General features: G+C 47.6%; 1 protein-coding gene across 1 annotated transcript in view; it reads left to right on the forward strand.

Moving 5' to 3' along the window:
* The first annotated feature begins 9,739 nt into the window (after positions 1-9,739).
* UBAP2 (ubiquitin associated protein 2) overlaps positions 9,740-22,960 on the forward strand; it is a 136,985-nt gene continuing 123,764 nt past the window's right edge. The window contains exon 1 of the mRNA XM_010385759.2: positions 9,740-9,842. The gene's annotated coding sequence lies outside the window, so the exon portion shown is untranslated. The remainder of the gene's footprint in view (positions 9,843-22,960) is intronic.

Here is a 22,960-nt window from a genome sequence, read left to right on the forward strand (position 1 = left end):
CCTCCTGGTTTCAAGCAATTCTCCTGCCTCAGCCTCCCGAGTAGCTGGGATTGCACGCCACCATGCCCAGCTAATTATAATTTTTTTTAGAAGTAGAGAAGGGGTTTCACCATGTTGGCCAGCCTGGTCTCAAAATCCTGACCTTGTGATTCGCCCTCATCAGCCTCCCAAAGTGCTGAGATTACAGGCATGAGCCACTGTGCCCAGCCAGGCTTTCTGTGTTTGTTTGTTTGTTTGAGACGGAGTCTTGCTCAGTCGCCCAGGCTGGAGTGCAGTGGGCAGATCTCAGCTTACTGCAAGCTCCGCCTCCTGGGTTTACGCCATTCTCCTGCCTCAGCCTCCCGAATAGCTGGGACTACAGGGGCCCGCCACCTTGCCCGGCTAGTTTTTTGTATTTTTTAGTAGAGACAGGGTTTCACCGTGTTAGCCAGGATGGTCTTTTTTTTTTTTTTTTTTTTTTTTTTTTTTTTTTTTTTTTTTGAGACGGAGTCTTGCTCTGCCACCCAGGCTGGAGTGCAGTGGCCGGCTCTCAGCTCACTGCAAGCTCCGCCTCCCGAGTTCACGCCATTCTCCTGTCTCAGCCTCCCGAGTAGCTGGGACTACAGGCGCCCGCCTCGTCGCCCGGCTAGTTTTTTTTGTATTTTTTTAGTAGAGACGGGGTTTCACCGTATTAGCCAGGATGGTCTCGATCTCCTGACCTCGTGATCCGCCCGTCTCGGCCTCCCTAAGTGCTGGGATTACAGGCTTGAGCCACCGCGCCCGGCCGCCAGGATGGTCTTGATCTCCTGACCTCGTGATCCACCTGTCTTGGCCTCCCAAAGTGTGGGGATTACAGGCTTGAGCCACCGTGCCTGGCCTGTTTGTTTTTGACAGAGTCTTGCTCTGTTGCCCAGGCTGGAGTGCAGTGGTATGATCTCGGCTCACTGCAACCTCTACCTCTCCGGTTCCAGTGATTCTTGTGCCTCAGCCACCTGGGTAGCTGGGACTACAGGTGTGTGCCATCACTCCTGGCTAATTTTTATATTTTTTAGTAGAGATGGGGTTTTGCCATGTTGGCCAGTCTGGTCTTGAACTCCTGGGCTCAAGGGATAATCCCCTCTTGGCCTCCCGAAGTGCTGGGGTTACAGGCATGAACCACTGTGTCTGGCCTAAGCAAAGGTTTTTAACCCTTTCCTGGTTTAGAAAAAAAAAAAAGTGCAGCTCGCTGCCAGTGCTCATTTAATTTCACATAAACACGCTCATTGAGGCTGAAGCAAATTTGACTGGTTTTCAATGTGAACATAAAATATAAAAAACTGTTCTTGGAGTTATTTCTAAACAGAACTAACATCAGGATCATCTGAATCATCAGAATTGTCTATTTTGGAAAAATTGGATTCATGAAATGAATCTCCGGCCAACAACTCTTTGAGAATAATGTTAAAATCACATCATTTTAAGAATGAAAGAAATTGAAACATAAGAATGAAAATGAAAGAAAGAAACATAAGAATGCTGTGTTTTCTAGGATTTGCCATTATCAGTGATTGAGAATTACTATATTTTGTAAATGGAAACACCACTACCAAAAACAGAATGCTATAAATAGAATGATGTTTTTTGTTTCCAAAGTCAGTATGCTAGAGCAATTTGAAATCCTCCTTCCTAGGTCTCCAAAAGTGCTGGGATTACAGATTTAAGTTACCATGCCCAAAAGGCCTCACACAGTGACATTATGATTACTTCTTTTGGTCACTGCATTCAAAGTTCAGCATCTCAGGCTGGGCGCAGTGGCTCACCCCTGTAATCCCAGCACTTTGGGAGGCCAAGGTGGGCGGATCATCTGAGGTCAGAAGTTCAAGACCAGCCTGGCGAACATGGTGAAATCCTGTCTCTACTAAAAATACAAAAATGAGCCGGGCGTGGTGGCATGCACCTGTAATCCCAGCTACTCAGGAGGCTGAGGCAGGAGAATCACTTGAACCCAGGAGGCAGAGGTTGCTGTGAGCCAAGATTGCACCACTGCACTCCAACCTGGCCAACAGAGCGAGACTCCATCTCAAACAAAACAAAACAAAACAAAACAAAAAACAGAATTCAGCATCTCACTGCTCAGTTGGCTTTGGGCATAAACATGCCTCATAAACTAATGGTATATTCCAAATGGTCATTGTCAGTTCATTAATTTTCTTTGTTTTTCCTTTTCTTTTCTTCTTTTTTTTTTTTTTTTGAGACGGAGTCTTGCTGTGTCGCCCAGGCTGAAGTTGAAGTGCTGTGGCGCAATCTCGGCTCACTGCAAGCTCCACCTTTGGGGTTCACGCCATTCTCCGGCCTCAGCCTCCCGAGTAACTGGGACTACAGGCGCCTGCCACCATGCCCGGCTAATTTTTTGTATTTTTTTTAGTAGAGACGGGGTTTCACTGTGTTAGCCAGGATGGTCTCGATCTCCTGACCTCGTGACCCACCCGCCTCGGCCTCCCAAAATGCTGGGATTACAGGCGTGAGCCACTGCGCCCGGTCAGTTGTTTTCCCTTTTCTTAACAATAGAAGTGGCCAGGCGCGGTGGCTCAAGCCTGTAATCCCAGTACTTTGGGAGGCCGAGACGGGCGGATCATGAGGTCAGGAGATCGAGACCATCCTGGCTAACACGGTGAAACCCCGTCTCTACTAAAAAATACAAAAAACTAGCCGGGCGAGGTGGTGGCGCCTGTAGTCCCAGCTACTCGGGAGGCTGAGGCAGGAGAATGGCGGGAACCTGGGAGGCGGAGCTTGCGGTGAGCTGAGATCCGGCCACTGCACTCCAGCCTGGGTGACAAAGCAAGACTCCGTCTCAAAAAAAAAAAAAAAACAAAAAAAAAAACAATAGAAGTAGGGGTTGCTTGGCACGGTGGCTCACGCCTGTAATCTCAGCACTTTGGGAGGCCGAGGCGGACAGATTATCTGAGGTCAGGAGTTCAAGTCCAGCCTGGCCAACATGGTGAAACCCCATCTCTACTAAAAATACAAAAATTAGCTGGGGATGGCGGTGTGTGCCTGTAATCCCAGTTATTCGGGAGGCTGAGGCAGGAGACTTGCTTAAACCTGGGAGGCAGAGGTTGCAGTGAGCCGAGATCGTGCCACTGCACTCCAACCTGGTGACAGAAATAGAGGTGGGGGTCTCACTATGTTGCCCAGGCTGGTATCGAACTCCTGGGCTTAAGGGATCCTCCCACTTTGGCCTCCCAAAGTTCTAGGATTACAGGCATGAGCTACTGTGCCTGGCTTCCAGTACATGAATTTTCCCTTCCCTTCCCTTCCCTGCCCTGCCCTGCCCCGCCCCGCCCTCCCCTCCCCTCCCCTTTTTCCTTCCCCTTTTCCTTCCCCTTCCTTTCCTTTTTTTCCATTCTCTCTCTGTCTCTTTCTTTTTTTTGAAGGAGTCTCGCTCTGTCGCCCAGGCTGGAGTGCAATGACGTGATCTCACTGCAACCTCTGCCTCCTGGATTCAAGCAATTCTCCTGCCTCAGCCTCCCTAGTAGCTGGGATTACAGGCATGTGCCACCATACCCTGCTAATTTTTTGGTATTTTTAGTAGAGATGGTGTTTCACTACGTTAGTCAGCCTTGTGTCTAACTCCTGACCTCAGGTGATCCACTCACCTCGACCTCCCAAAGTGCTGGGATTACAGGCATGAGCCACTGCGCCTGGCCAGTACACTAATTTTCAGTCAAATCAAATAACATATGGTTCTCTGGTCAACAGCACATTCACTTCTCTGGAGGAAGGTATTAAACAGAAGCCAAATTCTAGTCAGTAGGTTGCTTGAAAATATGGAACACAGGTCAGGGAATCTTGGGTCCTCATGGTTAATAGGCATGGAACACCCATCTTCATCTGCTAAAGGCAGAAATCTGCCAAGGGGTCAGAATGTTCGAAGTGCTGGTTAGGCCACCCTGTTTCTTGCAAGGCATACACTTTTGCTTATTAAGGTTCACTTTTTTTTTTTTTTTTTTTTTTTTTAAGACTCTAGGAAGCCTATCTCCTCTCTGTTATCACATTTTTTTTTTTTTGAAACCGAGTCTCACTCTGTCGCCCAGGCTGGAGTACAGTGGCGCGATCTCAGCTCACTGCAAGCTCCCAGGTTCATGCCATTCTCCTGCCTCAGCCTCCCAAGTAGCTGGGACTACAGGTACCTGCCACCATGCCTGGCAAATTTTTTTGTATTTTTAGTAGAGATAGGGTTTCACCATGTTAGCCAGGATGGTCTCAATCTCCTGACCTCATGTTATCACATTCTTTAGGCAGGGTATAATGCATTTGATTATGACATTTATTTTACAATTAAGAGAGTACATTAGATTTCAACTGTGGACCAGGTGCGGTGGCTCATGCCTGTAATTCCAACACTTTGGGAGGCCAAGGTGGGCAGATCACTTGAAGCCAGGAGTTTGAGACCAGCCTGGCTAACATAGCAAAACCCGTCTCTACTAAAAGTACAAAAATTAGCTGGGTACGATGCTGCCTGACTGTAGTCCCAGTTACTTGGGAGGTTGAGGCACAGGAATTGGTTGAACCCAGGAGGTGAAGGTGCACTCCAGCCTGGGCAACAGAGTGAGACCCTGTATCAAGAAAAAGAAAAAAAAAAAGATTTCAACTGTGATTAGCTTTATCTAGTTTGTGAAAATTCTGCTTTGGAGTTTTTTATTAAGAAAATAAATATGTGTATATATAAATAGAGACGGAGTCTTGCTATATTGCCCAGGCTGGTCTTGAACTCCTGGCCTGAAGTGAGCCTCCCATCTCAGCCTCCTAGAGTGATAGTGAGCCACCACACCTGTTCTGCTTTGGAGATTATATGCCTTGATTGTATCCTCCTAAATCTCAGCCACCTATTACTATTACTGTTTGTTTTTGAGGATGGGCCTCATCTAAGAATTACTGATTCCAGAGCCAGGTGCAGTGGCACACTGCCTGTATTCTCAGCTAGTCTGGAGGCTGAGATGGGAAGACTGCCTGAGTTCGGGAGCTAAAGGCTATAGTACACTATGATTACACCTATGAATAGGTACTGCACTCTAGCCTGGGCAACACAGCAAGACCTTGTCTAAAAAAAAAAAAAGAAGGCCGGGCGCGGTGGCTCAAGCCTGTAATCCCAGCACTTTGGGAGGCCGAGACGGGCGGATCACAAGGTCAGGAGATCGAGACCATCCTGGCTAACATGGTGAAACCCCGTCTCTACTAAAAAATACAAAAAACTAGCCGGGCGAGGTGGCGGGCGCCTGTAGTCCCAGCTACTCGGGAGGCTGAGGCAGGAAAATGGCATAAACCCGGGAGGCAGAGCTTGCAGTGAGCTGAGATCCGGCCACTGCACTCCAGCCTGGGCGGCAGAGCGAGACTCCGTCTCAAAAAAAAAAAAAAAAAAAAAAAAAAGAATGATTTCACACACTTATCTATCATATTGCCACCCATTTGTACAGACTTCAGAACCCAGGCTTCTGATAATTTCTCCAGTGTATATTCCATGACATTATGTGCTCACTTTAGTCCAGCAAGAAGACTGAAGCAAACAAAAACTGGTAAAAAAGATAGGGATGGCTGGGCCCAGTGGCTCACGCCTGTAATCGCAGCACTTTGGGAGGCCGAGGCAGGCAGATCACGAGGTCAGAAGATCAAGACCATCCTGGCTAACATGGTGAAACCCTGTCTCTACCAAAAATATTTTAAAAAATTAGCCGGGCATGGTGGTGGGAACCTGTAGTCCCAGCTACTTCGGAGGCTGAGGCAGGAGAATGGCGTGAACCGGGAGGTGGAGGTTGCAGTGAGCCGAGATCGCGCCACTGCACTGCAGCATGGGTGACAGAGCAAGACTTTGTCTCAACACACACACACACACACACACACACACACACACACACACACAAAGATGGGGATGTCCTTTGTAGTCACAGGATGTGAAATTAGTTTCAGAGTCAACGTCTCAGAGTCAAGCTGGGTGGATAAGGTGAATGAATCCTTTTCTTTTTCTTTTTTTGAGACGGAGTCTCGCTCTGTCGCCCAGGCCGGAGTGCAGTGGCCAGATCTCAGCTCATTGCAAGCTCCGCCTCCTGGGTTTACGCCATTCTCCTGCCTCAGCCTCCCGAGTAGCTGGGACTACAGGCACCCGCCACCGCGCCCAGCTAGTTTTTTGTATTTTTTTTTTAGTAGAGACGGGGTTTCACTATGTTAGCCAGGATGGTCTCGATCTCCTGACTTCGTGATCCGCCCGTCTCGGCCTCCCAAAGTGCCGGGATTACAGGCTTGAGCCACCGCGCCCGGCCAACCCTTAATAAATGATAATGTAATAAAAATAACCAGCACAGTGTCCCTGACACAGAAAAGGCAGATGTTTTTGAAAATGAATTTATTAAGAAATTGAGGCCTGGAGAAGTGACACAGCTTGTACAGGGTCACAGAGCTAACATGTGGTCTCTGGTCTTCCTTCTCATAAAGTTAATCTTTTTCCTTTTTTTTTTTTTTTTTTGAGAGGAATCTCTCTCTGTTGCCAGGCTGGAGTGCAGTGGCTCGATCTTGGCTCACTGCAACCTCTGCCTCCCGGGTTCAAGTGAATCCCCTGCCTCAGCCTCCCGAGTAGCTGGGACTACAGGTGCGCACCACAGGTGCACCACCGCACCCAGCTAAGTTTTGTATTTTTAGTAGAGACGGGGTTTCACCATGTTAGCCAGGATGGTCTCAATCTCTTGACCTCGTGATCTGCCTGCCTCGGCCTCCCAAAGTGCTTGGCCACCGCGCTGGGCCAAGTTAATCTTATAACTAAGTAAGTTATATACCAGTGCCTTCTCCAAGGAAAAATCGAAAACGTTAGACTGCAGTTCCTTTGGGCCAGCAACCCCAATCACAAACCACTTTCCCACTCCTCAGAGCCAGCCACTGTTATCAAGTTTGTATATTCCTTTCAGAATCCTTTTCTCCTGATCTGTCCATTAAGTCTTTGACTCTCAAGGGTGGTTTTTATCTTTGACACTCCCACACATTTCTATAAAGCAGCAGGACAAAGAGGAGGAAGATGAACAGACAAGACACAACACAATCCTAGCTCACTGTCAAAAGAAGTGAGATAAGATTAAGATTCACCCACATGTCAGTGGTGATGATGATAAGTTCTGTTTTTTTTTTTTTTTTTTTTTTTTTTTTTGAGATGGAGTCTCACTCTCTTGCCCAGGCTGGAGTGCAGTGGCACAATTTTGGATCACGACAACCTCCGCCTCCCGGGTTCAAGTGATTATCCTGCCTCAAGTGATTACTCTCCCAAGTAGCTGGGATTACAGGCGGCCACTACCACGCCTGGTTAATTTTTTGTATTTTTTAGTAAAGAGGGGGTTTCACTCTTTACTATTTATGTTGGCTAGGCTGGTCACAAACTCCTGACCTCAGGTGATCCACCCACCTCGGCCTCCCAAAGTGCCGGGATTACATGCGTGAGCCATCACCCCTGGCCCAGTTCTGTTTGTTAAAGGCACAGTCTAAGCATTCTTTGTTTTTGTTTTTGTTTGAGAGAGAGTCTTGCTCTAACAGCCTGGAGTGCAGCGGTGCGATCTTGGCTCACTCCAACTTCCACCTCCCGGGTTCAAGTGATTCTCCTGCGTCAGCCTCCTGAGTAGGTGGGATTACAGGCGTGTGCCACCACGCCCGGCTAATTTTTTTATATTTTTAATAGAGACGGGGTTTCACCATGTTGGTCAGGCTGGTCTCGAACTCCTGATCTTGTGATCTGCCCTCTTCGGGCTCCCAAAGTGCTGAGATTATAGGCATGAGCCACCATGCCCGGCAGCATTCTTTAATTCAGATGAATAACAAAGGCTTTCTTTGAACTATACAGGACTGTTTAAGATTTCAATTGTTTTACTTAATAACTAGCAAATTAGTAATTAGCATAGTGCCCTGTACAAAGTACAGTATAAGCTAATTTCCCCTTTCTACCTTACTTAGACCTGTTGGGCCTAATGGGTAGAGTGTGAAAATGATTACTGATACTTATTGAGGGTTTATTATGTGCCAAGCAGGCATTTTACATAATCTTATTTAATTTTCACAAGCCGGTGAAGTGGTGTTACTACAGAGAAAAGCTCCAATTGAGGTAAGGCATGTCGGGACTGCAAAGTCCTTATATGTAACTAGCTTGGGATAAAACAGGCCAGTAAGCAGACCTTGAGAGCCTGTTTGGAGGACCTTGAGAGCTTGTTAACAGGGGCGTGCAGCTACTCCTATATCCTTGACGTGTCCTCCTCTATGGGGGATGCTCCTCCTTTTCGACCGAGTATGCAGCCACCCGCCTAGCCAGCCAGATCAGCGGAATCAGCCCTGGCAATCAATGGGGTGACAGATATCGCAGCCAGATCGCCCTCACATCCAAGCAGGCCAGTAAATGGAAAATACTTTTTTTTTTTTTTTTTTTTTTTTTTTTTTTTTTTTTTTTTGAGACGGAGTCTCGCTCTGTGGCCCAAGCTGGAGTGCAGTGGCGCGATCCCGGCTCACTGCAAGCTCCGCCTCCCGGGTTCCCGCCATTCTCCTGCCTCAGCCTCCCAAGCAGCTGGGACTACAAGCGCTCGCCGCCACGCCCGGCTAATTTTTTGCATTTTTAGTAGAGATGGGGTTTCACCGTGTTAGCCAGGATGGTCTCGATCTCCTGACCTTGTGATCCGCCCGTCTCGGCCTCCCACAGTGCTGGGATTACAGGCGTGAGCCACCGCGCCCGGCCGGAAAATACTTTTAAAACACTATGCTACAATTATAAACCATCATCTCATTTATATGTAATTTTTGGAGTTGACAACAGGTCAGATCCTATTGAGAGGAGGTCTTTAATTTTCTAAGGCAGAAAACCTGGGTTTCTTCGGTCAAGAAGCAACTCTAAGCTTCTTTTTTTTATCCTTAAATATAGGAAATCCTGGACTCAAGGGGTTGATTATATAACAGAAATGATTGTATAAACGGTGGACTTGGAGTAGGCGTTCAATAGATGCTAGTCTTTTCACCCAGAAGGGGCTTGGGAGGGCAAAAGTTGAACCTCACTTAACAAGACTAAAAGTGGGCGGACCTTCCGCCTTGCCGAGGCTCTCGCAGCGAGCGGTTAGCGTTTTCCCGCGCAGGGGGCAAGGCGCAGAGCAAGCCCAGGAACGTGGGAGCAGAACCCCACCCCCCGCCAGGACTACACCTCCCAGCAGGCACCACGCTCCGCTACCTGGCGGGCGGCGTCCAATAGTATTACTCCTTCAAGCCAGCTTAGTCTACTTTCCGTCCCGGCCTTCCCTCGGCACTAAGGTCTCTAGCGGGTGCGTTTGGGAGCCCGCGGGAGAAAGGGTGAGGTAGGCGTCGCCTTGGCTGTGCAGCATGTTGGGAGTCGTGGTCCCCTCGTGCAACGTTTGGGAGGCCAGGCTTGCCCTGAGTGGCTGGACCACATCACGTGATGAGAGAGGCGGCCACAGGGGAGCAACCTGTGGTGCCTTGTGAGGTCATCATGGCGCGACGACGAGCTGCAGTTGTAGGCACCCTGGATGCGGTGGGTAGTAGTCTCCTATGACTCCGAGTGCAATACATATTATCAAGTCTCCCTTATTTTTTTCTTTCCTGTGGTTCCCCCCCGCCACCTCCGCGCGGTCGGCCTCGCGGGCTTGGGGTGAAGGTGGTGGCTAGAAGAGGCTGCGCGCCGTCTGGGCGGGCTCTGAAGCCGCGCACGGGCGACGTGTTGTGGCTCCTCCTTCGCTCGTGACGCGAGGTCACGTGACGGATTGGGCAGCCTGTGCCGCCGCCGCCGCTTTGTAAGAGGCACATTGGCAGGTAACGAGCGGCGGCGGCGGCAGCGGGTCTTGAGTCCTCCGAGAGCAGCAGCGGTAATTGCCATACTGTCCCTCTCCTTCCCTGTTCCAGGGGCCTGAGCCCTGCAGCGTGCGCTTTCTGGTTCTGGGTTCAGCTCGTCTGAATCCCCACCGCCTGCAGACTGCCCCGCCGCCCATCCGTGAGGACCGGGCCGAGCTTCACTCGCCAGCTCCACGGTCTCTGTGTGTCCAGGCCCGGGCGCCCTACTGCCTCTTCCCCTCACTTGGCCTTGTGCTTCTTCCTACTTTCCCCTGTCCGGGTCAGCCGGGCCCCACCCAACCCCAGGGGCGCCTCCCCTCCCCCCTTCGGGTTTCTGCCCTGGAGGGTGTGGTTTTCTCTCCCACCTCGGTGCCTGCCAGTAGGCTGAAGCTTCCCCGCCACGCTGTCGGTCCCATCTGATCACCTTTCCGCTTTCACGCCCGTAGCTAGTCTTGGGACTGGCCCTTTTAGAACCCAACTTCTGCGCTCTCTAATCTTTCCTGGCTTACCCGGAGGCACAGTTCAATTCTACTTCTCCTTTTCAATTCTGTAGGGCATTGGTCTCAATTGGGACTCAGTTTTCCTCCTCACCCCCGGTTCCTGTAGTCTGGTTATATCACAGTTCATTCTTTAGGTTTTTGAGCGCTTTGTAAACCGCAAAGCTCAGTCTGTTAATAATACATATTCAAAATGTTATTCTTTCATTGGTGCATTACAACTCAGTTCTGTTTGCCTCTGAATCACTTTCCCACTCGGCTTTTCCACATTTTCCCCGAGTTTTTAGTCTAATTAGTTGCCCACGCTTCTCAACTGTCACCACTCTGGTCTCTAACCCTTGCTCGCTTTAAGGGTTGATCCCATCATTATTACTGTTATATCCTGTTTGATGTAATCCAGTCATTTACTACCACTTCTATTGAATATTGTTTTTATCTCACATTCAAGGAAGGTATATGGTTTGCCAGTATTTAGGCTTATAATCTTTCCACAGCACCAGCGTATCCTAACAGTTGAGAGATTTTAAAAAATTACTATTCATTTTAGAGATATGGTCTCCATATATTGCTCAGGCTGGCCTCCCGCTCCTGGGCTTCAGCGATTCTTGCACCTCAGCCTCCTGAGTAGCTGGGATTACAGGTGTGCACCACGGTGCCCAGCTGGTTGAGGGTTTTTTCAGGTCTCCATAAGGTATCCAAAGATCATCTTTTATTTGAAGGTCATATAATTAATTTCTTGGGTGAACCCATTCTTACATTCCTCTTACGTTATGACAGCACTTTTTTCACCAAGGGGTATGCGGCTAGTTATTGCATTCCTCACTTGTCGCTGTGAATTGTGTATCCTTTTTAGTGTCAGTTTGGGAAAGGTGGAAGGAAGATGAACATGATACCTAAGCTGTCCCGTGTCCGACATTGGTGTGTTCCCCTTTTACCTCAGGAAAGGGAATATATTCCGCTCCCTGGAGATGATAGTTTCTTTCAGTACACTCACCTGTGGAGTCCCTTCGCTAGGGCCGACCTTCCACTGCTTTGAAGGCTTCTCTTGTCATTAGGCAGAAGTGATTAGTTTCCCAGACTACCCTTTTGCTTGCTGCCAGTGTACTCCTGATTTTCCTACTTATGGCTAGTTGACACATGTGGCGAGAGATTTTCTCACAGCGCCGATTTCCCTCATTTGCTTTCCTGTTGCCTCTCACCCTCAATAATTATGAAACCTTTCAGAGAAGGAAGGTTTTTGTTGTGATTGAAATATGCCCGAAAGTGGTGGCATGGGAGAGAATGAGGCCATGGGAAAGGGTTGTGGTAATTACCCCTCCTGTTTCCTGCTGCTCTGGTTTCCTCTGTCCTCCCTTTAAATGTGGGTGGACCAGCAGTAGTCACATGGAGTTGTCTTTAGAACTATATTGGAACAACAGTAACACCTCTGCTTCCCTTTCCTGGTTACTAGTGCAGTCTATGTAGTGATCACCAGGAGTGTCTCTCTTAGTATTAGCCTGAGTGACTTTTATTGTATGGGGAGAAATGGTGTGAGAACATGGAGAATAATAGGTTTATTTCAATATGTACTTGTATCGTGATGGGAACTGGTCCCTGTATCTACCCTCTTAAGTGTAAAATATATGTAGAAAGTATAAAGCTTTCTTGAAGGTTTGGAGTGGTCTGAAGTGAAGCCTTTACGTCTAAAATATTAGCTTTGAATTAATTGTTGATTTCCCAATCCTTTTTTTTTTTTTTTTTTTTTGAGACGGAGGCTTGCTCTGTCGCCCTGGCTGGAGTGCAGTGGCCGGATCTCAGCTCACTGCAATCTCCGCCTCCCGGGTTTACGCCATTTTCCTGCCTCAGCCTCCCAAGTAGCTGGGACTACAGGCGCCCGCCACCTCGCCCAGCTAGTTTTTTGTGTTTTTTAGTAGAGATGGGGTTTCACCATGTTAGCCAGGATGGTCTCGATCTCCTGACCTCGTGATCCGCCCGTCTTGGCCTCCCAAAGTGCTGGGATTACAGGCTTGAGCCACCGCGCCCGGCCCCTTTTTTTTTTTTTTTTAATGATGTCTTACTGTTAAGATTTCCTTTGCTAATAAGACACTTTGTGGGGGGTGGGGGTGGGGGTGGTTAAGTATATTATGAAGGGTTAATGCCTGCTCAGAAGAAGCAGTCTGCAGGCATTTACAGATTGCAAAGTTCTCTGCCCTTAAGCAAACCTGTCTTATTTTGTTTATTTTTCCTTGTGAGAAACCTGTATGTCAGCAAATATCTGTTCTTAGTTGTCATTTTGAGTAAATAGAGCGTCCTTAAAAGTGTTAGGGTACCCATGGTGTTGACTGGTAAATTAGTAGATCTCTGATAGATTTTAGAAGCAGCTGTTTTTTCCAAAAAGGAGAGTGGGGATATAACCTGAAGGAAGGCAAAGAGAGTGAGGACATGTAGGGAATATCACCATGTAATCTTTGTGGTAGATTTTGATGTAATTTTGCCCCAACTATCAAGTATTTAGAATATAATCCTTTTTTTTCTAACTCAATCAAATGTATCACATTAGTTTTTACAATTTTAATGTAAACCGTTTATGCTGGTATTTCCTACTGAATTTACTTGACTTTTTTTAGTTTCTCTCAAAGATGCTGCTTAAAATTTTTTTTTTGTGGCTGGGCGCGGTGGCTCATGCCTGTAATCCCAGCACTTTTTGAGGCCTAGGCGGGCAGGTCACGAGTTTGGGAGTTGAGACTAACCTAATCAACATGGTGAAACTCTTTCTCTACTAAAAATACAAAAATTAGCGTGATGTGGTGGCACGCGCCTGTAGTCCCAGCTACTCTGGAGGCTGAGACTTTAGAATTGCTTGAACCCGGGAGGTGGAGGTTACTGTGAGCCAATTTTGTGCCATTGGACTCCATCCAGCCTGGACGACAGAGTAAGACTGCATCTCAAAAAAAAAAAAATTTTTTTTGTACTTTTTAATTTTTATTTTTTTCTACCCCCTTTTTTTTTTGAGACGGAGTCTTACTGTCGCCCAGGTTGGAGTGCAGTGGTGCATTCTCAGCTCACTTCAAGCTCCACCTCCCGGGTTCACGCCATTCTCCTGTCTCAGCCTCCCCAGTAGCTGGGACTATAGGCGCCCGCCACCATGCCTGGCTAATGTTTTGTATTTTTAGTAGAGACGGGGTTTCACTGTGTTAGCCAAGATGGTCTGATCTCCTAACCTCGTGATCCGCCCGCCTTGGCCTCCCAAAGTGTTGGGATTACAGGCGTGAGCAACGGCACCTGGCCTTTTTTTTAACCATTTGTTTGTTTGTTTGTTTGTTTGTTTTTTTGAGACGGAGTCTCGCTCTGTCGCCCAGGCTGGAGTGCAGTGGCCGGACCTCAGCTCACTGCAAGCTTCGCCTCCCGGGTTTACGCCATTCTCCTGCCTCAGCCTCCTGAGTAGCTGGGAGTACAGGCGCCCGCCACCTCGCCCGGCTAGTTTTTTTTTTTTTTTTTTTTTTTTTTTTTTTGAGACGGAGTCTGGCTCTGTCGCCCAGGCTGGAGTGCGGTGGCCGGATCTCAGCTCACTGCAAGCTCCGCCTCCCAGGTTCACGCCATTCTCCTGCCTCCGCCTCCCAAGTAGCTGGGACTACAGGTGCCCGCCTCGTCGCCCGGCTAGTTTTTTGTATTCTTTAGTAGAGACGGGGTTTCGCCGTATTAGCTAGGATGGTCTCGATCTCCTGACCTTGTGATCCACCCGTCTCGGCCTCCCAAAGTGCTGGGATTACAGGCTTGAGCCACCGCGCCCGGCCCCGGCTAGTTTTTTGTATTTGTTAGTAGAGACCGGGTTTCACTGTGTTAGCCAGGATGGTCTCGATCTGACCTCGTGATCCGCCCGTCTCGGCCTCCCAAAGTGCTGGGATTACAGGCTTGAGCCACCGCGCCCGGACTTTTTTAACCATTTGTAAACAATGTTTGGTAAGTTTTAATTTTTTAATAACTATGCTGGACATAGCATAATTGAATTGTAATCCAGTTAACTATTTGGGTTTGAAGTATGCAATAGGGCTCACATTAAGGAGCAGAGTAGGTGTTTTATTTAAGACTAGGTAATACTCTTTATTTATTTGTTCAGAGATGGAGTCTTGCTCTGTCACCCAGGTTGGAGTGCAGTGGTGCGATCTTCGCTCACTGCAACCTCTGCCCACCGGGTTCAAGTGATTCTGCTGCCTCAGCGTCCCAAGTAGCTGGGGTTACAGGCGCCCGCCAACACACCTGGCTAATTTTTGTATTTTTGGTAGAGATGTAATTTCACCACGTTGGCCATATTAGTCTTGGAACTCCTGACCTCAGGTGATCCGCCTGCCTCGGCCTCCCAGAGTGCTGGGATTACAGAAATTAGCCATCACCCCTGGGTCATTTTTGTATTTTTAGGAGAGGTGAAGTTTCAGCATGTTGGCCACATTGGTCCTGAACTCATGACCTCAGGTGATCCGCCTGCCTTGGCGTCCCAAAGTGCTGGGATTACAGGCGTGAGCCACTACGCCTGGCTTCTTTTATTTTTATATTTTTGAGACAGAATCTCGCTCTGTTGCCTAGGCTGGAGTGCTGTGGTGCCTCTTGGCTCACTGCAAGCTCTGTCCCCCTGGCTTAAGTGATTCTCATGCCTCAGCTTCCCAACTAGCTGGGACTACAGTCATGCATCTCCACGCCCGGCTAATTTTTTTTTTTTTTTTTTTTTTGGAGGGAGTCTTGCTCTGTCACCCAGGCTGGAGTGCAGTGGCGCCATCTTGGCTCACTGCAAACTCCGCCTCCTGAGTTCCCACCATTCTCCTGCCTCAGCCTCCCGAGTAGGTGGGACCACAGGCGCCTGCCACCACGCCCGGCTAATTTTTTATATTTTTAGTAGAGACGGAGTTTCACCATGTTAGCCAGGATGGTATAGATCTCCTAACCTCCTGATCCGCCCGCCTCGGCCTCCCAAAGTGCTGGAATTGCAGGTGTGAGCCACTGCGCCCTTTTAATTTTTTTTTTTTTTTTGAGATGGAGTTTCATTCTGTCGCCCAGGCCGGAGTACAGTGGTGTGATCTCAGTTCACTACAACCTCCGCCTCCTTTTTTTTTTTGAGGCGGAGTCTCGCTCTGTCGCCCGGACTGGAGTGCAGTGGCCGGATCTCAGCTCACTGCAAGCTCCGCCTGCCGGGTTTATGCCATTCTCCTGCCTCAGCCTCCCGAGTAGCTGGGACTACAGGTGCCCGCCACCTCGCCCGGCTAGTTTTTGTATTTTTAGTAGAGACGGGGTTTCACCGTGTTAGCCAGGCTGGTCTCGATCTCCTGACCTCGTGATCTGCCCGTCTCGGCCTCCCAAAGTGCTGGGATTACAGGCTTGAGCCACCGCACCCGGCCAACCTCCGCCTCCTTGATTCAAGTGATTAGCCTGCCACCATGCTCTGCTAATTTTTGTATTTTTTTGTAGAGGCAGGATTTTGTCATTTTGGCCTCGCTGGTTTTGAACTCCTGCCCTCAGGTGATCCACCTGCTTCGGCCTCCCAAAGTGCTGGGATTACAGGAGTGGACCACTGTGCCTGGCCTTTTTTTCCCCCTAAAACAGAGAACAGGCCGGGTGCGTTGGCTCACCCCTGTAATCCCAACACTTTGGGAGGCCGAGGCGGGTGGATTACGAGGTCAGGAGATCGAGACCATCCTGGCTAACACGGTGAAACCCTGTCTCTACTAAAAAAATCCAAAAAATTAGCCAGGCATGGTGGCGGGTGCCTGTAGTCCCAGCTACTCAGGAGGCAGAGGCAGGAGAATGGCGTGAACCCGGGAGGCGGAGCTTGCAGTGAGCCGAGATTGCACCACTGCACTCCAGCCTGGGCGACAGAGTGAGACTCCATCTCAAAAAAAAAAAAAAAGCATAGCGTATATGCTTTAAAAAAAAAAAAAAGTTGCAGCCTGGCTCCATGGCTTCTGTGTGTAATTCCAACGCTTTGGGAGGCTGAGGTGGAAGAATTGCTTGAGCAGGAGTTCAAGACCAGCGTGGGCAATATAGTGAGACCCTGTCTCTATAAAAAAATGTAAAAATTAGCTGGGCATCATGGCATGTACCCAGAGTCCCATCTACTTGGGAGGCTGAGGTGGGAGGATCGCTTGAGACCAGGAGGTTGAGGCTGCATTGAGCTATGATCCAGCCTGGGTGACAGAGTGAGACCCTATCTCAATAAATAAATAAATAGGATCATACTTTGCATACTTGCTGATTTTTATTGAAAAATACAGCATAGTCTCTGTGTGGTGGCTCATGCCTGTAATCCCAGCACTTTGGAAGGCCGAGGCAGGTGAATCACTTGAGCCCAGGAGTTGGAGACCAGCGTGGACAACGTGGCAAAATCCTGTCTCTACTAAAAATACAAAGATTAGCTGGGCGTGGTGTGCTTGTAGTTCCAGCTACTCAGGAGGCTGAGGTTGGAGGATTGCTTAAGCTGGGTGGTTGAGACTGCAGTGGGCTGTGATTGTGCCACTGCACTTCAGACTGGATGACAGAGAGACCCTGTCTCAGAAAAATGCAAAAAACAGCATATATACCATAGTTGGTGTATGAGGCATAAAAACATGTAGAGCTGTCAATGTATAATGTGGTTGGGGGTAAAAACATGTATAGAGTTTTTTTTTTGGAGACAGGGTCTTGCTTTGTCGCCCAGGCTGGAGTGTCGTGGCATGATCATTGCTCACTGCAGCCTCTATCTCCCAGGCTTAAGCCATCTTCCCACCTCAGCCTCCTGAGTAGCTTGGACCACAGGGATGTATCACCATGCTCAACTTATTTTTCTTTTTTGTAGAGAGGGAGTCTTGTAGAGAGGGAGTCTTGCTATGTTGCCCAGGCTAGTCTCTTAGGCTCAAGTGATCCTCCTGCCTTGGCCTACTAAAGTGCTGAGATCACAGGTGTGAGCTTAACGCCTGGCCCCATATGTAAAACTAAAAAAAAAAAAAAATAAGTAAAATGAACAACCAAGAAATAGGACATTACTACTACCTGGAGGTCCCCTGTGTATGCCAGCCCCCAAGGCATTTCTTTTCACTTTCCTAGGGTAACCGTTACCCTACATTTTAGGTTTACTATTCCTTTGTGGTGGTGTTTTAAAATAGAGACAGGGTCTTGCTGTGTTGCCCACGGTGGTCTTGAACTCCTGGACTCAAGTGATCCTCCTGTTTGGCCTCCCAGAGTCCTGGAATTACAGGTATGAGTCACTCTGTAGGTTCTACTGTTCCTTTTTTTTTTTTTTTTTTTTTTGAGATGGAGTCTTGCACTGTTGCCTGGGCTGAAGTGCAGTGGCCCGATCTCAGCACACTGCAACCTCCGCCTTCCAGGTTCAAGCAAATCTATCTCCTGCCTTGGCCTCCTGAGTAGCTCGGATTATGGATGCCCGCCACCACGTCCGGTTAATTTTTTGTATTTTTGGTAGAGACGGGGTTTCACTATGTTGGTCAGGCTGGTCTCAAACTCCTGACCTCATGATCTGCCCGCCTCCACTCCCAAAGTGTTGGGATTACAGGCGTGAGCCACCGCGCCCAGCCTACTGTTACTTTTTTACAGTAATTTTACCTTGTATGTATGTCCATAAGCAACATATGTTTTAATAGTGCCCATTTTCAGTCTTATTCTCAATGTAAAAGTTGTGTGATTCTTCTGATGCTTGATTCTTTCACTCGTACGTGCTTGAGATTTATCCATGTTTATTTTATTTCATTTGAGACAGGGTCTCACTCTGTTGCTCAGGCTGGAGTGCAGTGGCTTGATCTTGGCTCACTGCAACCTCCACCTTCCAGGTTCAAGTGATTCTGCTTCCTCAGCCTCCGGAATAGCTGGGACTACAGGTGCCCGCCACCATGCCTGGCTAATTTTTGTATTCTTAGTAGAGACAGGGTTTCCTTGTGTTAGCCAGGCTGGTCTTGAACTCTTGACCTCAGGTGATCCACCTGCTTTGGGCTCCCAAAGTTCTGGTATTACAGGCATGAGCCCCTGCACCCAGCCCCCATGTAGATTGCTTTTTTCTTTTCTATTTTTGTTTTACGAGATGGAGTCTTGCTCTTTTGCCCAGGCTGGAGTGCCAGTGGCACGATCTCAGCTTCTTGGTTTACTGCAGCCTCTGCCTCCTGGGTTCAAGCAATTCTCCTGCCTCAGTCTCCTGAGTAGCTAGGATTACAGGTACCCGCCACCATGCTCAGCTAATTTTTGTATTCTTAGTAGAGACAGGGTTTCACCATGTTGGTCAGGCTGGTCACTGACCCCCTTTTTTTTTTGGAGACTGAGTTTTACTCTTATTGCCCAGGCTAGAGTGCAATGGTGCTATCTTGGCTCACTGCAACCTCTGCCTCCTGAGTTCAAGCAGTTCTCCTGCCTCAGCCTCCCAAGTAGCTGGGATTACAGGCAGGTGCCACCATGCCTGGCTAAGTTTTTTTTTCTTTTTTGTATTTTTAGTAGAGATGCGGTTTCACCATGTTGGGCAGGCTGGTCTCAAACTCCTGACCTCTGGCGATCTGCTCACCTTGGCCTCCCAAAGTGCCGGGATTACAGGTGTGAGGATGGAGTCTCGCTCTGTGGCCCAGGCTGGAGTGCAGTGGCCGGATCTCAGCTCACTACAAGCTCCGCCTCCCGGGTTTACGCCATTCTCCTGCCTCAGCCTCTCGAGTAGCTGGGAGTACAGGCGCCCGCCACCTCGCCCGGCTAGTTTTTTGTATTTGTTAGTAGAGACCGGGTTTCACTGTGTTAGCCAGGATGGTCTCGATCTCCTGATCTCGTGATCCGCCCGTCTTGGCCTCCCAACGTGCTGGGATTACAGGCTTGAGCCACCGCGCCCGGCTGATTTCTTATAGTAGTATAATGTTACATCGTAAGGATGTGCCACATGTTATTTGTCTATTCCATTGTTGATGGATATCTGTCTCATTTCCAGTTTTTTGAGACTACCAATTGTACTTGTCCTCACGTGGACATTTGCCCTCTTGCCCCCAACAAACAAAGTCCATTTTCTCAAGACTGTATAACTGAGAGTGGAATTTTTGGTTTGTGTGTAGGATATGTGTAACTTCACTAAGTAATGCTAAAGTGTTTTCCATATGTTGCACAGTTGTTCTCAGGCTTGTCAACTGAACCACAGAACACGGGAAGTTGAGTGACTATTTTCTCAAATCTGTCGAGGATGGTAGATAATGAATTTCATTCTAGATGTTTATGGAAAAAGTTCAGCTTATACACATAGTGGATGCCCTAAGAATTGGGAATTAATTCTCAAAGACTGAGTGGTTTGAGAGTTCTACATCCTTGCCAACATTTTATGTTGCCTTTTCTGTTTTAGCCAATTGTTGTGGGATGTTGTAGATGTATCTTTTATGAACACCACATAGCTGGATTTTGCTTTGTTAAGTTAGCAACTTTTAACTTCTTTTTAATTAATTAGAGTGTATCGCTATGTTGGCTGGGCTGGTCATGATCTCCTGGGCTCAAGTGATCTTCCCGCCTCAGCCTCACAAAGTGCTGGGATTGCAGGAGTAAGCCATCAGCTAATCTCTTTAACTAGAGCATGGAGGCCATTCATGTCTGTTGTTATTACAGATATTTTGGATATATTTCTGCCATTATATTTAGTCTTCTAGTTGGCTGGATTGTGTGTTTGTTTTCTATCCTTTTTGCATTTTTTTTCTTTCTTTTTTTTTTTTGAGGCCGAGTCTCGCTGTGTTGCCAGGCTGGAGTGCAGTGGTACGATCTTGTCTCACTGCAACCTCCACCTCCCCAGTTCAAGGGATTCTTCTGCCTTAGCCTCCCGAGTAGCTGGGACTACAGGCGCGTGCACCACACCTGGCTAATTTTTTTTGTATTTTATTTTATTTTTTTTTTGTGAGATGGAGTCTAGCTCTTGTCGCCCAGGCTAGTGTACAATGGTATGGTCTTGGCTCAATGTAACCTCCGCCTCCTGGGTTCAAGCGATTCTCCTGCCTCAGCCTCCCAAGTAGCTGGGATTACAGGCATGCGCCACCATGCCCAGCTAATTTTGTATTTTTAGTAGAGACAGAGTTTTTCTGTGTTCATCAGGCTGGTCTCGAACTCCTGACCTCAGGTGATCCGCCCGCCTCGGCCTCCCAAAGTGCTGGGATTACAGGCGTGAGCCACCATGTGTGACTTGTATTTTTTTTTTGAGACAGAGTCTCGCTCTTGTTGCCCAGACTGGAGTACAATGGCGCAATCTCGGCTCACTGCAACCTCCGCCTCCCAGGTTCAAGTGATTCTCCTGCATCAGTCTCCCGAGTAGCTGGGATTACAGGCATGCATTACCACTAATTTTATATTTTTAGTAGAGATGGGGTTTCTCCATATTGAGGCTGGTCTCGAACTCCTTACCTCAGGTGATCCGCCCGCCTCGGCCTCCCAAAGTGCTGGGATTACAGGCATGAGCCCCTGCGCCCGGCCTTTTTTCTTTTTTCTTTTTTTTTTTGAGGTAAGGTCTCACTCTGTCACCCAGGCTAGAGTGCAGTGGTGCAATCTTAGCTCACTGTAGCCTTGACCTCCCCATGCTTAGGTGATCCACCTTAGCCTCTTGGGTACCTGGGACTACAGATTTGTGCCACCACGCCTAGCTAATTTTTTTTTTTTTTTTTTTTTGTAGAGACAGAATTTCATCATATTGCTTGGGTTGGTCTTCAACTTCTGGGTTCAAGTGCTCACCTCAGCCTCCCAAAGTGTTGGGATTACAGGCATGAGCCATTGCTCTAGGCCCACAAAATGCATTTTTATAGCCTCTTTCCCATCCAGTTGGGGTTTCTGTATTTACATATTGTCACTGAAGTATTTTTATAGCCTCTTTTCCCATCCAGTCAGGGTTTCTGTATTTACATATTGTGACTGAAGTACACTACTGATTGATAATCCATTTCGCAAGTGATTATTTTCTCAATTATTTATCACATATAATTGCCAGTCAGGTCATCTGATAAGCAAGAAATAACTACTGCTGTTACTTAGTTCAGGTAATTTTCATCAATGGTAAGTAAATTGCTAATTTATTGTAGGATAAAATGTAACTTTTTGGGGCTTTTGGAAAGTCTAAAAATATGTATTCTATTACTGCTGTGCCAACCCTAAGTTTTGAAACACTGATGAGAGTTCCTTTGATTTGTGGGAATGAGGCAACAATTACATTAGTAAGAACTTAAGGTAGTATATGGGCTGGGCGCAGTGGCTTTCTCCTGTAATCCCAGCTCTTTGGGAGGCCAAGGCAAGTGGATCACTTGAGGTCAGGAGTTTGAGACCAACCTGGCCAACATAGTGAAACCCTGTCTCTACCAAAAAATACAAAAATTGCTGGGTGTGGTGGCACACACGTGTAGTCCCGCCTACTTGGGAGGCTGTGGTGGGAGAATTGCTGGAACCCTGGAGGGGAGGCAGAGGTCACAGTGAGGTGAGATCGCACCACTGTGCTCCAGCCTGGGCAGACAGAATGAGACTTTGTCTCAAAAAAAAAAAAAAAAAATAAAAAATAAAAAAAATCAAGAAAAAGAATTGAAAAGAAAAACTTAAGGTAGTATATTCTCTGTTGTTTCTGTGAAATGCTCAGTTTATCTTACTTCAGATTAGTCCTGAATGATGGTTCTCCCTGTGCAAATGGTATTATGCTACTCTATAGGTGTTCACTTGAATGAATATTTATTGCTGCCAGTTGTCAACAATGTTAGATGCTAGAATACAGATGAATAATGTAGGTTCTTGATCTTTAGTTGCTTACATGTTGGTGAGCAGACAGACACAGTTTAAACGTGTGTATAGGATTCTGGGGTACTGCTGGCCATGACAGAGAAAAGCATTGTTGAATTGAGCTTGAGTGTTTGGCAAGGATTCCTTGAGTTGGGTAGGCTGAGCCTTAGTTTTCTTAGATTCTTCCTATAGCATCAAGTATCAAGGCTGGGCACGGTGGCTCACGCCTGTAATCCCAGCACTTTGGGAGGCTGAGGCGGGGGGATCACCTGAGGTTGGGAGTTTGAGACCATCCTGACCAACATGGAGAAACCCCATCTCTACTAAAAATATAAAAAATTAGCCGGGCATGGTGGCGGGCGCCTGTAATCCCAGCTACTTGGGAGGCTGAGGCAGGAGAATAGTTTGAACCCGGGAGGCGGTGGTTGCAGTGAGCCGAGATCACGCCATTGTCCTCCAGCCTGGGCAACAAGAGTGAAACTCTGTCTCAAAAAAAAGAGAAGTATCAAATTCCTGAAGTTACAATTAAATTGTTAAAACACTTTAAATTTTGTATTCAGAGTTTAGTTTTATTAGAATTTGCTGTTATTTTGCTTTGTTCTATTTTGTCTGAGACTGGGTCTTACTCTGTCACCCAGGAGTGCAGTGATACAATCAGGCTCACTGCAGCCTTAACCTGCCTGGGCTCAAGCAATTCCTCCCGCCAAAAAAGAGAAAATGGGCATGTGCAGTATGTGCTTAAGTAAACATGCCTGTGGAATGTGAAGGCAAAAAAGCAGGGACAGTTTAGGAGAATACCAAGGTTAGTTTGACCAAAGTGTAGGGATTGGAAGGAATAAAGAGTTTGCATTTTATTGAGGAGTTGATGGTTTGTGAACAGAAGTTGACAGTTTTTGTTGACAATGTTTGTTTGTTTCTTTATTTTTGAGATGAAGTCTCACTTTATAGCC

The sequence above is a fragment of the Rhinopithecus roxellana genome, chromosome 16 (assembly GCF_007565055.1).
Source record: "Rhinopithecus roxellana isolate Shanxi Qingling chromosome 16, ASM756505v1, whole genome shotgun sequence".
In the NCBI taxonomy this organism is placed as follows: Eukaryota; Metazoa; Chordata; class Mammalia; order Primates; family Cercopithecidae; genus Rhinopithecus; species Rhinopithecus roxellana.